This window comes from Dipodomys spectabilis, unplaced genomic scaffold (assembly GCF_019054845.1).
Source record: "Dipodomys spectabilis isolate Male_0828 unplaced genomic scaffold, ASM1905484v1 ptg000291l, whole genome shotgun sequence".
Taxonomy (NCBI): Eukaryota; Metazoa; Chordata; class Mammalia; order Rodentia; family Heteromyidae; genus Dipodomys; species Dipodomys spectabilis.
In genome coordinates, this window is record NW_024870968.1 from 761631 (window position 1) to 782345 (window position 20715).

The following is a 20715-nucleotide window of genomic DNA, read 5'->3' on the forward strand; positions in this document are numbered from 1 at the left end:
CCTCCTTTGTTTCCCCTTCCCATCCCTGCCCATCTTCCACCCCACCCCCACTAACCCCTCCCCCATCCCAGTCCCCCCACTGTCCACATCCCTCAACCCCCGGCCAAAATCATTTTTTGACACAACGACTTGTTCATCTCATTGTTGCAATGGGTCCACCTGCATCCCTATTTAAACGATTTGTGTTTCCCTTCCACTCTACAAATAGTACCAACATCAAATACAGTGAAAACAGGGGCTTTAGCTTGCAGGAGGAACATACAAAGCAACAAAGAAATGATCTTATAAATATCTTAGAAACAATCGCAAGAAAGAAAAACCATTTGAATCCTTATCTTGGGGTTCATTTTGCCTAACATCAACTTATATGATGTTTTCTACTTGTAGCAGACACATACTAGTTATTGAAAATAAGGAAACCATGGTACCTATGTTTCTTTGGGCCTGGCTTACTTCACTTCTTTGGGCCTGGCTTAATTTACTTAATATAATTTTTTCCAAGTCTTTCCATTTCCTAACAAACTGGGTGATGTCATTCTTTCTGATGGAGGCATAGAATTCCAGTACACACACACACACACACACACACACACACACACACACACACACACGCATACACACACACACATTTTCTTGATCCATTCGTTTACTGTGGGACATCGGGTTTGGTTATATATCTTAGCTTTGGTAAATAATGCTGCAATGAACATAGTTTTGTTGGTAGTTTTAGTATGGTCTTGTTTGTGATCATTTGGGTGAATGCCCAAAATGGGATTGCTGGATGTTAGGGGCGCTCTATGTAGTCTTTTGAGGAACCTCCATACTTTCCAAAGTCTTCGAACAAGTTTAAATTCCTAACAACAAGGCATTAAGGTTCCCTTCTGTCCACATCCTATCCAGCATCTGTTCTTTTAAAAATCTGGAATGCTTCACGAAGTCGAGTGTCATCCTCAGTCAGGGGATATTCTTCTCTTTATTGTTCCAATGTTAGTGTATGTGCTACTGAATTGAGCACAGAACAATTTTATATATAAAGTGTAATTGATTTTCTTAAACTAGACAATTCCACAAAAATTAAATTCAAAAGAATTGTTGTGAAATTTTAGAACCATGTATTTCTTACAAAAGAACACATTTAAGAATAAAGTCAAGATTGACATGTCCAAAACAAAATAATTCCATATATTTGTTGTTCAACGGATGTGTAGGAGGAGGAATTCAATTATTCTGTACAAGGAACCTGCCATAATGAACACTATAGAAAGTGTTAAGGTTTGTTAAAAGTTTTAATGTTTTAAATATGTTTAATTTTGGGAATTTGCTCATATATGCCAAAATTAAGACTATTTAGCACGCTGTAAAACTTTTCCATAAAGCATTTAAGATCCATGGTAGCAGTCATATACTACTAAGTATGTACATTTCAGAGTTTATAGAAACTTTACTAATGAGAAATTGCAAAGTGTTTGTGTAAAGAAGCAGAGTGAAGATTTAAGACATTAACTTCACAGTTTCTGTTAAAATTTAAGGGATTCCTTACTTTATGTGTTAGCGAGGAATAAATGATGGTATAAGCCATATACAAATGATGAGATGAACCATAAATAATAATCTTAGTGGGTAACTTTAAAGGCTACTCATAGTCTATAAAATTCTTGTTGAACATCATAGACTAAGGCAGTTTTAAATATACAGCAATATGAGAAAATAATAAATCGAATATGTAGTACATTTCAAATACTAGAAATAGAGGTAAATGTTTTGTTTTTTATTTTATTAATCATTAATATTTATATATTGGTTTTCCTTATTTGTAGCATGGCTTTCCTTGTTGTAATATAATACAACTTTTTGTAAGTCATCATTAGGAAATACTTTGAGAATGTTATTGGGATGGCCACACTGTTTTTTATAGGTATATGTGAATTTACAAAGAGCAAAATTAATAACAAAACATTGATTAAAATTTTTATCAATTAGAATCTGAATCAGGAGTGTTGATAAATGTCCACACCTAAAATCTTAGCCCTAGACTGAAGCACTAGTGTTACAATGTTGAGCACACAAAAGTGAGAGATTGTATTTTGTTTTGTTTTTGTTTTATTTTTGTTGGTTGTGGGGCTTGAACTCTGGGTCCGGGTGCTGTCTCTCAGCACTTCAGCTCAAGGCTATTGCTACTACTTGAGTCACAGCATCTCTTCCATCTTTTTCTGCTTATGTGGTGCTGAGGAATCAAACCCAGGACCTCATGCATGCAAGGCAAGCACTCTACACTGAACCACCCTCTCAGCACCTGAGAGACTGTATTTTAAAAAATCATCTAAACAACATTTACTTTCTGTTTTGGGTTATATAATGAAATAAAGAATATCTTTTTATATTTTTGAATGGTCATACTTCTAAATTTATATTAAATTCAGCCACTTTATCCTTTTCAAAGTCATGTAATATCTCTGAGAGTTTGCTTCTGTAAAGATTGTTTTTGCATTGATTATTTATTCTGAGTCATTTTTATTTTTTATCAAAAATACTTTATATTTTATGGTTTTTCGTGGGTTTTTTTGTGTGTGAAAATACCAGACAGAGTGGTTACAATTACATGGGCAAGGTAATGAGTACATTTCTTGTCAAGCATTGTTGCATACTCTTTTGTTTCCCCTTACTATCCCTTCCCATCTCACCTCTCTTACGTCCCGTTTCCCCCTCTGCCTTTCCCCCATCCAAAGTTGTAAAATTTGTTTTTCGACATAATGTCTTGTATATCTCATTGTTGCAATGGGTCCACATGTATCCATATTTAAAAAATTTTTTCCCTTCCCCTCCACAAATTATACCAACATCAAATACAGCGAAAACAGGTGTTATACCATGCAGAAGGGACATACAAAGTAACAAAGAAATCATCTTATAAATATGCTAGAAATAATTACAGAAAAAAAATTGAATTCTTATCTTGGGGTTCATTTCACCTAACATCAACTTATCTAACAATTTCTGCATGTCTCAGACATACACTAGTAATTGCTAATAAGGGAAACCATGGGACCTCTGTTTCTTGGGCCTGGCTTACTTCACTTAATAAATTTTTTTTCCCAAGTTTTCCATTTCCTAACAAATGGGGCAATATCATTGTTTCAGATAGAGACATAGAATTCCATTGTGTATATATACAACATTTTCTTGATCCATTCATCTACTGAGGGACATCTGAGTTGGTTCCATATCTTAGCTATGGTAATGCTGCAATAAATATATCTGTGTGGTAGCTTTAGTATGGTCTTGTTTGTGATCATTTAGGCAAATGCCCAAAAGTGGGATTGCTGGGTCATAGGGGAGCTCTATGTGGAGTCTTTGTAGGAACCTCCATACTATTTTCCAAAGTGGTTGAACAAAATTACACTCTCACTAGCAATGAAGTAAGGTTCCCTTCTGTCCACATCCCCTCCAGCATCTGTTGTTATTAGAGTTCTTGATTATAGCCACTCTAACTTGGGTGAGGTGAAATCTCAATGTTGATTGATTTGCATTTCTTTTATGGCTAGGGTGGTTGAGCATTTCTGCATGTCTTTATTGGTCACCATCCTTTCCTCTTCAGAGAAGTTTGTCTTTATGTCTTTAGCCCACTTATTTATTGGGCAGTATTTTCTTTGAATATTTGTTGTTGGAGGATTTAATTTTTTGATTTCCAGATCTGTTTTAGATGTGAAACCCTTGTTGGTTTTATGGCTAGTGAAGATCCTCTCTGATTCCGTGGGATTTCTATTGATCCTGCTAGCTATGTCCTTTGCCATGCAGAAGCTCTGCAACTGCATGCAATCCTATTTGTCCAAACTTTCATTTGTTGTGCTTTTACGTTTCTTTTCAGAAAATTTCAGCCTTTGTTAAGGAGACCTAGGGTTTCTCATATTCCATCCTGTAATGTTTTCAGAATATCTGCTTTGACTCTGAGGTCTTTGATACATTTGGAGTTGATTCTGGTACAGGGTGATATATAAGGATCTAATTTTCTACAAGTGATTAACCAATTTTGCCAGTAGCATTTACTCAACAGCCTTTCTTCTATTTATCTTTTTAGATCCTTTATTGAATATTAGATGATTATGGGTCTGTAGGTTCATTTCTGGGTTTTCAATTCTATTCCATTGTTCCTGAGGTCTTTTCTTGTGCCAGTACAAAACTGTTTTAATTACTATGGCTTTGTAGTAGAGTTTGAAATTTGGTATTGATATTCCTCCAACACTGTTCTTTCTGTTAAGGATTGCTTTTTTCAATTGGGGGTCTTTTGTTGTTCCATATGAATTTTGGTATTGCCTCTTCTATTTCCTTGAAGAATGCGGTTGGAATATTGATAGGTATGGCATTGAACTTGTAGATAGCCTTGGGAAATATTGCCATTTTCACAAGGTTCATCCTTCCTATCGAGGAGCATGGGAGGTTTTGCCACTTTCTAAGTTCTGTTTTGATTTCCTTTTTCAGATTTTTAACGTTTTCATCATAAATGTCCTTCACTTCTTTGGTTAAGTTAATTCCTAGGTATTTCATTTATTGTGGGGCTCTTACAAATGGAAAACCTTTCTTGATTTGAGCCTCACTTTTCTCATTGTTGGCATACAGAAAAGCCATTAATTTCTGAGGGTTAATTTTATACCCTGCTATTTTGACAGTTTTGATTTAGCTTGAGTAATTTTGGAGTGGAGTCCGTGGGATTCTTTAAGTACAAGATCATTTTATCTGCAAAGAGGGAGAATTTTACTTCTTCTTTCTTTATTTGGATCCCTTTTATATTGGCATATTGTCTTATTTCTGTAGCTAGGCATTCTAATACTAAATTGAAGAGAAGTTAAGAGAGTGGACATCCTTTTCTCATTCCTGAGTTAAGAGGAAATAGCTTTAGTTTTTCACCATTAATTATAATGCTGGCTGTATGTTTTCCATATACAGCTTTTATTGTATTGAGGAATGTTCTATGGATTCCTAATTTTTCCAGAACCTCCATCATAAAGGGGTGTTGGATCTGGTCCAATGCTTTTTCTGCATCTTTTGAGATAACCATGTGGTTTTAATCCTTGTTCTTGTTGATGTGATAAATTAAATTAATTGATTTGTGTATATTGAACCAGGTTTGCATCCCTGAAATACATCCTGTATGATATTAGTGTATGATTTTTTGGATGAATTGTTGAAGTCGATTGGCCAAACTTTTGTTGAAAAGTTTTGTATCAATGTTCTTCAAAGAAATGGGTCTATAGTTCTCTTTCTTTGATGATTCCCTGCCTGGTTTTGGAATGAAGGTTATGATGGCTTCGTAGAATGAGTTTGGTAGAGAACTTTCTCTTTCAATTTCATTGAAGAGTTGGAGGAGTATTGGTGTGAGCTCTGTTTTGAAGGTCTTGTATAATTCCGCTGTAAATCCATCAGGGATTTTCTTAGATGGGAGGTCTCTTATTGCTGTGTCTATTTCAACACTTGATATAGGCCCCTTACTATGCTTTAACTCATGTTGGTTTAGTATTTGCATGTTGATAATTGCTAGCAAAAGGTCCATTTCTGCCAAGTTTTCAAACTTATTAGCATAAAGTTTTGAAAATATTCCCTTATAATGTTCAGAATCTTGGTTGTTTCTGTGTTGATGTTTCCATTCTCACATCTGAGTTTATTTATTTGAGTGTGTTCCTTCTTTTTCTGATAAGACTTTCTAAGGGTCTGTCAATTTTGTTAATTTTTTCAAAGAACCAACTCTTTGTTTTGTTGATTCTTTCTGTGTTTTGTTTATTCTCATTCGTTTAACTCTGATTTAATGTTAATTATTTCTTTCAATCTATTGAATTGGAGTTTATCTTGCTGCTCTTTGTCAAGGTGGTTCAGATGTCTCATTAAATGGTTGGTTTCAGATCTCTCTAATTTGTTGGTGTAGGAACTCAGAGCTATAAACTTGCCTCTGAGTACTGCCTTTGCAGTGTCCCAGAAGGGCTGGTAATTTGTGTGTTCATTTTTGTTGAATATCATGGACATTTGAATTTCCTTTGTAATCTGTTCTGTGACCCCCTGTTTATTCAACAGTGTGTTTTTCAGCCTTCATGTGTTACAAGACTTTTTTGGTGGCTTTTGGTGTTGAGTTCTAATTTTATTCCCTTGTGGTCTGAGAGAATGCAAGGTGTAACTTCAGTGTTTCTGAATTTGGACAAGTTTGCTTTGTGACCTAAAATGTGATCTCTTTTGGAAAATGTTCCATGTGCTGCAGAGTAAAACGTGTATTCTGATGCTACTGGATGAAATATTCATTCAGTAGATATCTGTTAAATCTAGTTGATCTATGCAGTTTTTTACATCTGTGGTTTCTCTGTTGATTTTTTGCCGATTTGATCTATATAGTGGGGATAGTGGTGTGTTAAAATCCTCAAGAATTAATGTCTTTGGATCTATGTGAGATCTGAGGGAACATAGTGTTTCTTGGATAAATTTGGGTGCTCCATTGTTTGGCGATTCCATATTTAGAATTGTAATCTCCTCCTGAAGTAGAGAACCCATAAGTCGTATGTAGCCACCTTCTTTAACTCTTTACACTAATTTTAATTTGAAGCATATTTTATCTGATATTATTATTGCAACTCCTTCCTGTTTATAGCAGCCGTTTGCTTGGTAGATTTTATTCTAGCCTTTCATTATCAAAATGTTTTTGTTTTTATTGGCAAGATGTGACTCCTAAAGGCAAGAGATAGAATTATCTTGCTTTTTAATCCAACTAGACAGACTATTTCGCTAAATTGGAGCTTTAAGTCCATTAATGTTGAGAGCTAGGACTGAGAGGTGTTTGGTAGCTCCTGCCATGCTATCCACCTCCGTTGGGGCTGTGGAAACTTGGTTCTTCCTATGGTTCTTGGATTCTCAGTTTGGGTGTGGTTTCTTAGCCGTCATTGTGGTCTTGTTGGTTTTCTGTGTGTAGGCCATCTTTAAGTATTTTTTGTAGGGCTGGTTTGGTAGAGATATATTTTTCAGTTTTTCTTTGCTATGGAAGGTTTTTATTTGACCTTCGGTTATGATGGAGAGTTATCTGGGTACAGTATTCTTGGTTGAAAATTGTTTGTCTTTAGGGCATGGCATACAGCCTTCCAGGCTCTTCTTGCTTTAATTATCTCTGCTGAAAAATATGAGATGATTCTAATTGGTTTTCCTTTATAGGTGATTGATCTTTTCTTCTTGACATCTTTTAGGAAGTTATTCTTGGTCTGAATTGATCCTGTGTGGATTATAATGTGACAATGGGAAGTGCTGTTCTGGTCTGGTCTATTTGGGGTTCTACAACCATCTTGTATCTGAATAGGCCTATCTTTTTGTATGTTTTGGAAGTTCTCTGCTAGGATCCTGTTAAACAAATTTCCTAGACAATTAACTTCTGTCTCTAGGTGCTCCTCTACACCAATTGTCCTCAGAGAAGGCCTTCTGATTGTCTATTCCAAATGTTGAATAGATCTATCATGTTTCTTCGATTTGTCTTGGATACTTGTATGTTCTTTTTAATACCTAGGCTCTCTTCAATCCCTGAGATCAGATCTACTGCATGGCCTGACCTACTGTTAAGTCTTTCTACTTGGTTTTTTATTTCTTTTCCTTTTAATTGGTCAGCTTTGTAGGCTTCAGATTCTTTGTTGGAGCTTTGTTTTAGATTTTGTGTGAACTTCTTTACTTCCTTAATTTGGTTTCTCAAATCACTTAGTTGATTGGTTATGGTTTACTTGGACTCCCATTCCTGCTGTCGGGCTCCATTCAGCATTCCCTTTGTGGTCTCTCTGAATTCATTCAGATGTCTGTTTATGGATTCCATGAATGCCTCTATTGATCTTTGTCTATTCTCATACTGCTGTCACAATTCCTGTGTTACCCTTTGATTAGCTTCCTCACGTTCATGCAATTCCTGTAGTTCTCTTTGACTTTTCTCAGCCTGCTCATGCAATTCCTGTGTCTCTCTTCGTCTGTTCTCTGTCTGCTCACACAATACCTTTCTTTCTCTTTGATTGTTCTCAGCCTGCTCACACAATTGCTTTATTTGTCTTTGTTCTCAACCTGTTCACGCAATTACTGTATCAATCTTTGAGCAGTTTCCTCACAGTCATGAGATTCCTGTTGTTTGGTTTGCCTCCTCTTTCTTCCTATCACGTTCAAACTGAGTCCTTTGCAAGCTTTCAGTCTTTTCATTCACCACGTTTACCAGTAGTGTTTTTAGTTCTTTGCGGGAACTCTCCTCTGGATTATTCATTAACAGTTCTGTCACTGGATTATCATGAATGAGAGTTGAGATACCCACACTTGCCATTTTTCTCCTGTTTTCCGGCTTGTTCTGCACACTTGATATGAAAGTGACACCAATTTTTTGCTAAAATACTATTTTAAGGCAAGCATCAACCAAAGTCCTGTAGTTGCACAGTCAAAATAGCTGTAGATACAACCTAGTTCAACAGATACAATCTATTCAACATCAAACAACTATCCATTAATGGGCTAAGAACAGCAAAGACGAATTTTTCAAATCAGAAAGTATTATGTTTAGGAAGAAATGTGGGGAAAAACAGGATTAGAAGTGTGTGGAGAGGTTAAAGTAAATTTAACCAAGTCCTAATCTCAGAGAGGGAAAGGGATTGGACAGAATGGCAAGAGAGAAATTAAAAAGAAGAAAATCAAAAATGGAAAAAGAAAAATTTAAATTTAAAAAGTGAAACACTTAAAAATTATGTGACTTTAAAAAGTGATATTGAGAGGAGAAAAGGATAAGATGACAGCAGTGGGATGATAGAAAGGAGACATGAAAAACTAAAAAATAAAAATTCTTAAAAGTATTTACTTGAAAATTATATGTTATAAAGATATAATACTTCTATTAAAATGTTAAGCCTGTTTCTGGGGGTTTAGCCCAGCAGAAGGGCACTTGCCCAGCGCGTGCAAGGCCCTGGGTTCGGTGCTCAGCCCTGGGGGAAAAAAAAGACAAAAAAAGTTAAGCCTAAAAGTTTGTGAATTAAGTAATACATTTTTGGATTAATTATGTACACAATAGGGGATAAGTTCTAATAAACGATGATGGGTATTGATCTTGGGATGAGGCAAAACAGCAATTAGGTCACGCAAAAAAAAAGAAAGACAAAAGATATAAAAAAATTAAAAAGGACCAAAAGGTCAATAGCGATTTTTTTAAAAAGCATACACACACACACACACACACACACACACACACACACACACACACACACACACACACACCTAAAATAAAAATTAGGAGAAGAAGAAAAAAATGATTAATAGAAAACAATTAAAAAATTTAAAAAAATGGTACCAAAAAGAGTTCTTTAATTTTTTTTGGGGGGGAGGGGTGTGGAATGGGAAGATCCTGTGTCTCCACTTTGTCTGTAACCAGTCTCTTCGTGGAGTGGCTGGTCTGCTTCTTGTGTTTTGTTTTCCTGTGGCTTGATTGATTTCTTACATTAGTTTGTTTGAGTAGTCAATAAAATGCTCCGCTTTATCTAGGATTTTGTGATCCTCCTTCAGGCTAGTTCAGTGGGAGGGAGATCTGCTTTTAGTATCACGAAAGAGAAAGATGGCTGTTTCCTCTAGTGTGGAGATGCTGTGATGAGTCTAAGTTCTGTTTAGGGTTGAGGCATTTCAGCAAACAGTATCTTTTCCCTGAGGGGCTAGCTCCTGAGACACTCCCAGAGCCCAGCCTGGAGCCATTTTCAAGGTTTACGTTTACTGAATTTCAATTGATTGTCTAGGCTGCTGTAGGTAGGGGCAGCCACTGGTTCTGTTAACCCACTGAAGATAGTCACTCCTCTGGGGGGCAGAACTCTCTCTGCTTGGGCTAGGTGACTTTTTCCTGAGTGGATCTGAGCCTGGGAGGTCAGGTCAGATTCCTGTGACCTGCTAAATGACTCTTTTGTTTTCTTCCAAGGCCTGAGTTGGAGCTAGTTGCTCAGCCTGGCCATTCTCAGTATCAAAGATGATGTCTGGTGCTAGGGAGGGGCAGCCTTCCTTCCTCTGCTCCAAGAGGAGTGAGGATGTCAGGATTTTACTCAGACAGGAGTCTTTCTTCCTGGGTATCACTGGTCTGTGATCTTCAGGATGAATTTATCTGCTCCTTGTCAGTTCTTGTTGGTGTTGAGTAGAATCCTCTCACCCACTGCATATGGCGCTTTTGTCCTGGACTCTCTGTTGTAGATATGGTGGCTATGGGTGCCGTAGCTGCTGCCACAACCGCAGCTACTGGCAAGTGCTCAGACCTGTCTTCTTGCCTGGATCTTCCCTCTCTAGCCAAACAATGTGTACAGTGATGGCACACTTGGTGTGATTATCTAGGCTAATACTGTTCACTGGAACACTAAAGCTGCTTTGTATGTGAGAGTTTGTTTAGCCTCCAGGTTCTCCTCTACCATCTTCCTCCGACCTCCATGAAACTCTTTATATTTTATGTTGATTGGTTATTATACAACAATTAGTTCCAAATGTACCTGTAGTGTCTAAAGATAGCCATATGAATATTCTCATGCAGCTCTTATTTATGTTATGTACTTTCAGTATTATGATATTTCTCTCTCTCTTATACTCTCTCTCATTTCCTCACTTTCTCTTTCATGCTTCATGTCTGCTACTTAGAATTTCTGGTGGTCTATTATTATCCTTCAGGATCCACTGGTTTGTGGGAACATGATAAAGACAATCAGTTACCCTTGACTTATTTAAGAGTTACAACAGTGATGTGATATTATTTGCCATTCTAAATGGTAAAACAACAGATCTAGGAATTCCTTCTCACTTTTATTACTATTATAAATTTTATTTTCCTATGAATCATTGGGATGGATAAGATAATTTTAACCTGTGACCTAAAAGTACTTTTTCTTTTACAAACAACCTTTTGCTTTGAGTATCAGTGAGTAACTACATGTAATGAAACAAAGCTATCCTATGGAAAGTAGACTGAAATTGTTCACAGGGATGAAAAACAAGATAATGGGGAATTGAGTACAAAGGATACCCAGCATAGAGCACAGATCCTTAAAGTAGTTTACCATGTACACTTTGTGAGAATGACAATGTGTTAGGAACTATAGATTAAATCACTGAACACTTGATATATATGAAAATATTTTTATATATTTATATATGCATATATGCATATATGTATGTGCCCTTATATATGTACACATGTATGTTACTATACTCACAAATACACATATACATATACTCATGTATAAACGCACATGGAGAAAAACACATAGTTACAGTCAACACAAGTTTCACTACTTGTTGAATATGCCTTAGATGGAATGCTTGGAACCAAATATGTTGAAGATGTATTTGTCTCTAAGAGTTCTTTTACCACTCCTCTTACCTCTTAAAAACTGCTACGTTTTAAGGCATGAGATTCGACTTGCAAAATGTAGTACAAGTGATAGCAAGTCATTCAGAAATCTCAGTAATAAAGGTCATAAGGTGTCTCCCTGCTCCCCACGGAATGCCTGCTCTTGTAGACACTCTCAACAACCAAAGTAGCAGGAGAATATCCTATCAGTGTATATACTATCAGAGGGGGTTAGAGGGAGGATTTGGGTGATGTGAAAGGAAGGAACGGTAGGGGAAAAACAAAGGATTGGGTAACAATGCTTAATAAGAAATGTACTCATTACCTTCCTTATGTAACTGTAGCCCCTGTGTACAGTGCCTTTACAATAAAAATATATATTAAAAAGATACAAGGAAAACTTCTGTACTTATGGGAAGTTGTATTTATCACTCAATATCAGTAAGGTATTGGTTTTAGGACCACAGGCATATTAAAATTTTGGATCCTCAAACATTTTACTTGAACACAGTACATTATTTACATTAGAATGTGTCCACAACCTAGTTCAGTGTAATTGCTATGAAAAGTTTTACTATATTTTATGTTTGAAATGGAAAATAAAAGTATTTGCACTATCAACAGAAACAATTTTTTTCAATTTTTTTTTTGTCTTTTTGTCTGCATTTTGTGGATGGAATTGGGAGAGCAGTTTTGAAAAGCTCAAATTTCATCACCAAGAGCTGTCTGCAAAATGTAAAAGGATGTACTACAGCATCTTGAATAATATGGAACTCCAAGGAGAAGTACTTGAATTGAGACATTATCAGAAACTAAACACGCAAGGAATTTTTAGATGCGCAGCTGCTAGATTTCTAATGGAGAGCTTTCATAACCCTTTCTGTAACACAAGTCAGAACCTCATTGAAGTGTACACGATTTCTTCACCTGTCTGTCAAGCTCAGTCATTATCAATCAACATACAACTAATATTGAATAATCCTCTAATAACAAAATGTTGATGGAATGTCCATCCAGTTTAGGTTAAGAGCATTAACCTATTAATGAACTAGATGGTAAGTAAATCTGAAACTGTTATAGGCTACAAGAGTTCAAGAAATGGATACTACAGTATTTTTCCTGATAACAGACTTTGAGGGCAAGTTATTTTATAATGGTTCATGTTAGGGAACAAGATAACTTCTGAGGAAGAGTCAGAAAATTTGTGGGAATCACGGCCATCTGAAACTCATTTCCAGAGTGCAAACTGATTAAAACTAGAGAATTTTTCTTAAACATTAGAATTGGACTATCATTAGGGTGAAAGTTATGTTTCAGTTGCAGCTGTAGTTAGTGTTAGCATTAGGGCAATGGAAAGTTTAGGGTCAAACTGAAACTATCTTTGAATAACAAGTCATGTTAGAATTAGGATGAATGTGAAATAGGAAACTGCTAATTATATTAAGATTAGGATATGGTTAGTGAGAGGGTTAGCCTCAATATTCCAGTTAAGGTTAGAGTTACAAAAATGGCAAGATAATGGGTAAAACTACAAATTAGTTTTAGAGAGATGAGTTGAATCAAAGTTAGGATGAATAAATCTAATGTATTTTTATGGCTTTTAGAATCCAAAGGCTATTAGTTCTATGGTTAGGGTTGCTGTTCTAATTCAGGTTTGACTTAGACTTAGGTAAGGGTAAGCTGTAAGGTTAAACTGAGTTTTCTGCTAACATTTTCAAGTAAAATAAGTGTGAAATTTAACAAAAATTACATAGTTTTCCTAATTTTACTATTCAGGGTTCAATAGGGTTAAATTTAGAGTTAGGTTTCTAGTAAGGTTTAGATATATAGTTAGGAACTAGAGTATAATTTAAGTAAACCTGCAACTTCTTTTTGGAGTTAGAGGAGTTCAGTAAAAGTTAAGATCAGTGGAAACTATGATAGCTTTCATGATATGAAGATTTGAGGTTAATATTCATAATAGGGAATGATTTCATAGTCCAAGTGAGGGAATCTGTAGGATTTGGAGAAAAGTGCAAATAAATCATTTCAAAGACCATGAGTATGTGTTAGGATATATTTTCCATTAATTTTAGGATTGGGTTACTATTATCATCAAGGTAACTCTTAGGATTCTGACCAGGATTAGAGTTAGGATTATGGAAATGGAAGGTTGAGAACTTGAGTGACTTACTTCCTTTGTGTCTGGATATGCACTATTCTAAGGCTTGGACTAAAGGCTTGGGTTCTATCCATGAACATTTTGCTGTAGGCTAGCATTCTAGCACTTGAGCCATGATTCCACTTCCAGATTTCTTTGGCAGTGAATTGGAGATGAGAGTCTCACAGATTTTCCTATCCATGCTGACATTGAACTGTGATCCCAAGTTCTCTGCCTTCTGATTAATGATAGGATTAAACTCATGAGCTACCAGTGTCATGGAAAATGCCTGACTTTTATTGATTGTTTTTACTTTTGTTCAAGATCAACATTGAATTCAATATTTGGTAGCATTGTTCACTAGGTAACAAGCTGCCACTTGAGCCATATCTCCAAAAATGATTATCTTAAATAGCTGGAAATCATTAAATTTTCTTCAGTTGATATGAATCATTAGTGCTGTTCTAAAACTTATCCTAAACTTTATAAACCCTAGAGGTGATCTGAGCAGATTCTCATGGTTGACTTCTAATTGCATAGTATTTTAGGGATATGATTTTTTAATTATTATTTTAAGTAACAAATAAGTTATTAAACAAAGCAGTTTCTGAGTACAATATAACTTGATCAACGCCAACCCTTTCAACATTCGCATCCTTCCTCTATGAACCTCTTCCTTCACTCTTCTTAATTTTGTAGGATATTTACTGGATTACTCTCTGCACTTCCTACCTTTTCTCCTGGTCATTCTTGTACTTTTCCCCCTTCACCCCTGTTTTGATTAGCCACTTACATATGATGCAGCAACTCTACTCCTAGGCATTTACCTGAAAGATTAAGAACCAGGATATAGTAAATATTTCAGCACAACCATGCGTACTGAATTAGCCCAGATACCCCTCAAGAGAGAAATGATTCAAGAAAATGTAATGCACACACACACACACACACACACACACACACACACACACACACACACATAGAGGAAATTCTACTTACCCATTAGAAAGAGTATTGTACCCTTTGTATCTCTCATTTCTCATTTCTTCTGCCTGGTATCCAATTGTTGTCGTACTGTCCCTGCACTGCAGTAAGTGACACATGCAAACTGATGTAAAAGATTTTCAGAGAGTTAGCTAGCCATAGATTCCTAAATGTGAGTTCTATGCTCATTCTCTTTGTTTACTCATGCCTTTGAGTAGTGATTGCACAGTTTCATTTGTACCATTTGCTACACAGAAAAGACATGACTGCACATACATGGATATACATACATACATGGATATATGCACACATATGGGTATATATTAAATACTTGAATTCATTTTATGTTTTTGAGAATTACGGAGCTAACAAAAATCACATGCATTTTACTTCCTAGTCAATTCTTTCAAAACCTAAATAACTTTGTCTCCTTTGAATACATAATTTTAAAGAGAATATCACCATCTCTAATCTTTCAGCGGCCTTGAAATTAGATGTTCCAATGGGAAAAAGTTATTTAGCCAGTCCCAAATTGTGCCTTTTCCAAGTTATCAGATATTCAATCTATCACATGCCCAAATAATAGAGAATGGGAACAGGTCTACATTGAGCACTCACAGTAGACAGCTCTCTGGACTTTCTCAGGAAGAGCTTTCTGCCATTGTGGAATGGATAGGGCTGGATAATATGCAAACAGACATCATAGATTGAAAGTATTGTGCTAAGTTGACACCTGAGATATTGGATGTTTTAACTGCATAGTATTGGTTTTCATGAATCAGTTAATCAGATTCTTTACACTATATGATGTTACTAGACTGTGGAATGCATGTTTATTGCATTTACTTTGTATAACATATTTTGAAATTTGGTATAAATCGTTTATCGTTTTTCTTGATATGGATTACTCCTAGTTGTCAAGAGTGAGGAAATGCCCTGGAACTTTGTAATTTGAAGTCTTATGTTGCCATGTGTCATATCCTATTTTCCTTTTACAGAGTTGGTAAAAAAAAATATGTAATTTATTTTATTTTTTGGGGGGGGGGCCCGGTCGTGGGGCCTGAACTCTTGGCCTGGGTACTGTTCATCAGCTCTTCAGCTCAAGGCTGGTACACTACCACTTGAGCCACAGCGCCACGCCTGGGTTTTTTCTGCTTATGTGGTGCTGAGGAATCGGACCCAGGCCTTAAGCATGCAAGGGGAGCGCTCTACCACTGAGCCAACTTCCCAGCCCTGTAATGTATTTTTTATTTTTATTCATTATCTATTACAGAATTTGAACTCAGAGCCTGGGCACTGCTCCTGAGGTCTTTTGCTCAAGGTTAGCTCTCTACAACTTCGAGCCACAGTATCAATTTTAGTTGTCAGTGATTAATTGGTGATAAGTGTCCCGCGGGGACTTTTCTCAACCTGGCTTTGAACGGTGATCCTCATATACCAGGCTCCAGATTAGCCAATATCAGAGGCATGAGATACCTCCACCCGGTTATACGTAATTTATACTGTAGTTTTCTGAAATCTTTCATCCTATACTGAATATTTTTTCTTACGAGCTTTCTAATAAATATGTAATCTATTCAATTTTGAAAAGTACTGTGTACCTCCCACTTATTTGTATCAGTCCATACTTTCCTAGCTATGATTAGCATCAGTACAGTTAAGCACATTACATCTCAACAGGAAAATTCTACTGAAGTTCTGATCCCCTTGAGCTAGATAAGGAGAATTCCTGTAAAAGAAGCCTCTCCTCAATTATGAGAAAAGATATGTTTGGAACTTTAGTTTAGTTTAGTTTAGTTTTTTATTTTTTGGCCAGTCATGTGGCCTGAACTCTGGGCCTGGGCCCTGTCCCTCAACTCTTCAGCTCAAGGTTAGTGCTCCAACTCTTGAGCCATAGATCCACTTCCGGTTTTTTCAGCTTATGTGGTGCTGAGAAATCGAACCCAAGGCCTCATGCATACCAGGCAAGCATTCTACCAATGAGCCACCATTCCAGCCCAAGTTTGCAAGTTTTTGAGAAGAGGAATTTGGCATTTGGTTTGCATCCTTGATTAGTCATGAATAGATATTATTTGGCTCCAAATTTTGTCTCCTTGTAGGTTCCCTAAACAGTTACACATCAGCCTCATTCCATCACATATCTTTAAATCCTTCTTTTATTTTTTTTATCGTTATTGTTTTGTTGTCATTGTATTGCTGACACTGAAGCTTGAACTCATGGCCTAGGCAGTGTCCCTGGGCTCAATGCTAGTGCTCTACCACTTGAGCCGTGCACCACTTCTGGGTTTTTCTGTCTGGACATGCTTTGAATCATAATATTCAGATCTCAGCCTCCAGGGTAGCTAGGATTACAGGTGTGAGCCACCAGTGCCAAGCAAGTCCCTCTCTTTCAGACATTATTCTAAAAGCCTCCAATCCAAGGTCACTCCTAAGATTGTAAATGGAACTATGCCAATAGTTCCTTTAATTGTTCTGGCTATGGAGTTTTTTGCAAATTATATTGAAACTACTTAACTGTTCTCTTCCTAATCTATGATTCTAGATATTTTAGTAATAATTACTTAAATTTAGTAGCTATAAACCCTAAATCTCTCAATTATTAATTTCATTTAATTCTTTCAATATGATTATTTTTCAATACAAATATGAACTTATACTCACCTTCTTGAATCTACCCCTTGGCATGAGCTGTGCCTGGGCCTATTCTACCTCAAATGCAAGAGGTTGGTAAAAGAATAGCCTACAGTATTCCTGCCTAAGAGTGAGGACAAGTAGTTGCGTGCCTAATAGAAGCAATGCATTCCTGGCATGGGAAGGGGTGGGAGAGACAACAGCCTAGAGAGCAAACTGGCAGTCACAACATTTAACAAATTCTCCTTTGGGGACACTGATCTCCTGCAAATTGGCAGTGATATAACTCACCTAGTGAATTTTCATATATGAAGGAAGTTGTCATGTCTCACTACACAACTCACCTGTAGTCAAAGAGAGGGTCATTCTTTTGTGTCCTCCTTAGGCCCAGACTCATTTTATCTCCATCTTAGACTTTGCCCAGACCCTATTCCTACCAGAAGGTCCCTGATGAGGAGGAATGTGTGATCTCTTGGCTTTTGATTAGCCCTATGGGAACTGAGGCCACTTTTAATTTTGATCCTGTTCATTCTGACAAGGCTGTGGTGGGTGGTGGGAAAGCTCATTCTCTGAATTGTTCCCTATTACCAAATATCTTCAGAGAAAGTCAAGGAATGACAGATTCTGCCTGAGGGAGTGAGTTTCTCCATTTCCAAAAAGGTCAATTAATATCTGATTATGAGGCCTACGTGGTGGTCCTTCCCCAGATCCTCCAAACAGGAGTGGATGTTACCTCAGACACCAGGCCATCCTCACATTTCTTCTGCTCTTTCACACGAAAATAAAGGTCACAGGAGTTGAGTTGAGAAACAAGGAGAAATGAGAGTAGCAGAAGAATCATTAGCATGGGGAGGAATTAGAAACCCTGTGTGAAAAAAGGGCTCAGAAAATCTAGGATCAGAGTTCCAGGAAGATGGCGGAGGAGAAGCTGGAATCTGAACAAGCTCTCTCATAGAAAGCAGTTTTAGAGTTCCAGTGAACAGTCCTAAGCCAGAGAATCACACCAAGGGTGACATCACAGAACAGAGAGACAGGCCAGAGAGGGAAAATCCAGGCAAGGAGACACATCTGAGCACTTGCCAGCAGCCACCGTGGTGGCGGCAGCTGTGGGGGCAGCGACAGCAGGGCACCATACCTGAGCCACAGAGAGTCCAGGATGAAGGAGGCTGATGCAGCAGGCGAGCGGATTCTACTCAACACCAGCAAGAACCGACAAGGAGCGGACATCTTCATCCTGCAGTTCGCAGACCAGAGACGACCCAGGAACCAACACTTGGTGTGAGTAGAAGCTCGACGTCCTCACTCCTTCTCAGGGAGCAGAGGAGGGAAGGCCACCTTTCCTCCCCCAGTACCGGAGATCTCCATCTTGGATACCGACAAAGCTCGTACCAGCTGCTAGCTCCAACTCAGGCCTTGGAATAAAACGGGTCATTTAGCAGGTCATAAGAACTTAATGGCGGCGTGACCTGCCAGACTCAGCTACACCCAGGGAAAAGTCACCCAGCTCGGGTGCCAGCCCTAGGAGTGGGTTTCTTCACTGGGTAATCAGAGACAGAAGCTGCCCCTCCCTCTAGCAGCCTCAAAAATCAATTGAAATTCAGTAAACAGAAACCCTGAGAATGGCTCCAGGCTGGGCTCTGTGAGTTTTTCACAAAATAGCCCCAGGGAAAAGCTACTGTGTGTTGAAAGGCCTCAACTCTACCCAGAACCTGGCCTCATCACTGCATCCCAGTCTTTTGTGATTCTTAAAGCAGATCAGCCTCCCATTAAACTATCCTGGGAGGAGGATCTCAAAATTCTGTGTAAAGCAGAGCATTTTTCTGCCTGTTCGAACCAACTGACTTAAGAAACCAACCAAGCCACAGGACCACAAGCAGACCAGAGGCTCCAAGAAGAGGATGGTTATAGACACAAGGGAGATACAGGATTTTTCCCACCCCTCCCAAAAAAAATCAAAGAACTTTCTTCTTCTTCTTCTTCTTGTTCTTCTGGTTCTTCTTGTTCTTCTTCTTCTTCTTGCTCTTCTTGTTCTTCTTGTTCTTCTTGTTCTTCTTGTTTTTGTTCTTGTTTTTGTTCTTGTTCTTGTTCTTGTTCTTGTTCTTGTTCTTCTTCTTCTTCTTTTTCTTCTTCTTCTTCTTCTTCTTCTTCTTCTTCTTCTTCTTCTTCTTCTTCTTCTTCTTCTTCTTCTTCTTCTTCTTCTTCTTCTTCTTCTTCTTCTTCTTCTTCTTCCTCCTATTTTTGGGTACCTTATATAAATTTTTTTTTCTTTTCTAAAACTTTTTTGAATCTTTAATTTTTGCCTTTTTTGAAAAAAACATTATTTTCCGGGAACTTTTTTTTTCCTCTTATAATTTTTATTTTAGGGATACGTGAATATGCGTTCTTCTTTCAATTTTTTTCTTCTTTCTCTTTTTTCTTTTATAATTCTTTTTGTTTTTTGTTTAGCTCTACTGAACTTCTGATCTTTTTTCTTCCTTTCTTATCCTTTTCACCTTTTCGTGTCTTTTGTTCTTCTTTATGTGACTTAACTCTTGTCCTGCACATCCTCAGATAAGCCCGTAGTTAACTAGTAGACCCTATCCCCCATTGTGTACACACTTAATCCACAAATTTATTACTCAGTTCAAAACCTCTGAGAATTAAATTCCTTAATAGCAGTACTACCTATTTATACCTATATAATATTTTAAGCATTTTTATTTTTAAGTTTTTCACATCTCCTCTATGTTCCTCTCCTTCTCTCAGTTTATTCACGTTCTTCTCTAAATAGGTTGTTTTCTCATCTCCATAATATTATTAATTTTTACTTTTCTATTTTTTCTGGTCTCTTTTCTTTTCCCTTTCCCATTCTTCTTTTTTCTCTCTCTCTACTTTCATCCTACCCAACCTATTTCCTGCATTGATATTAGGACTTAGTTAACTCTCCCTGTGCCTCCCCACACCAATCTATTCCTATTTTTTACACACATCTCTACCTAACCCTAATAATTTCTGGTTTTCCAAATTCTTCTCTGCGGTTCAAAGCCCATTTTGTATAGTTTTTTGATGTTGAATAGATGTATCTGTTGTACTAGATTGTATGTGTAGACTATTGACTGTACAAATTCAGATTTTGGCTGATGGTTGCCTTAAGATAGTGTTCGAGCACAAAACTGGTGCTAATTTCATCTCAGATGGGCAGAATAAGCTGGAAAAACACAAGAAAAATGGCAAATTCGGGTATCTCAATTCCCAATCTTGATAATCAGGGACAGAACAGATAATGAATAATCCAGAGGAGAGTTTCCTAATAGCTCTACAAACACTGCAGGCAAACATGTTAAATGAAAAGATAGAAAACATACAAAGGACTCTGAATGAGCATGATAGGGAGAGAGAGGAGGCAATCCAAAAGTTTATAAAGGAATGTCATAAATGTGAGGAAGCTACTCAAAAACTGATACAGGATTTGCGTGAGCAGCTTGAGAGTACTCAAAGAGAAAGGCAGGGATGGCTTGAGCAGGCTGAGAACATTCAAAGAGAATTGCAAGAATCCCACGAACGGGAGGAAGTTAATCAAAGAGTAATACAGGAATTTAGAGAGCAGGAAGAGAATACACAAAGATCACTAAAGGCA

The 20715-nt window shown here is 37.2% G+C and overlaps 1 non-coding gene across 1 annotated transcript; it reads right to left on the reverse strand.

The window, feature by feature from the left end:
• Positions 1 to 913: 913 nt before the first annotated feature.
• LOC122126926 lies at positions 914 to 1015 on the reverse strand. Its single transcript, XR_006151046.1, has one exon. It is a non-coding gene; the product is annotated as a U6 spliceosomal RNA (small nuclear RNA).
• Between the last annotated feature and the right edge of the window lie 19700 nt (positions 1016 to 20715).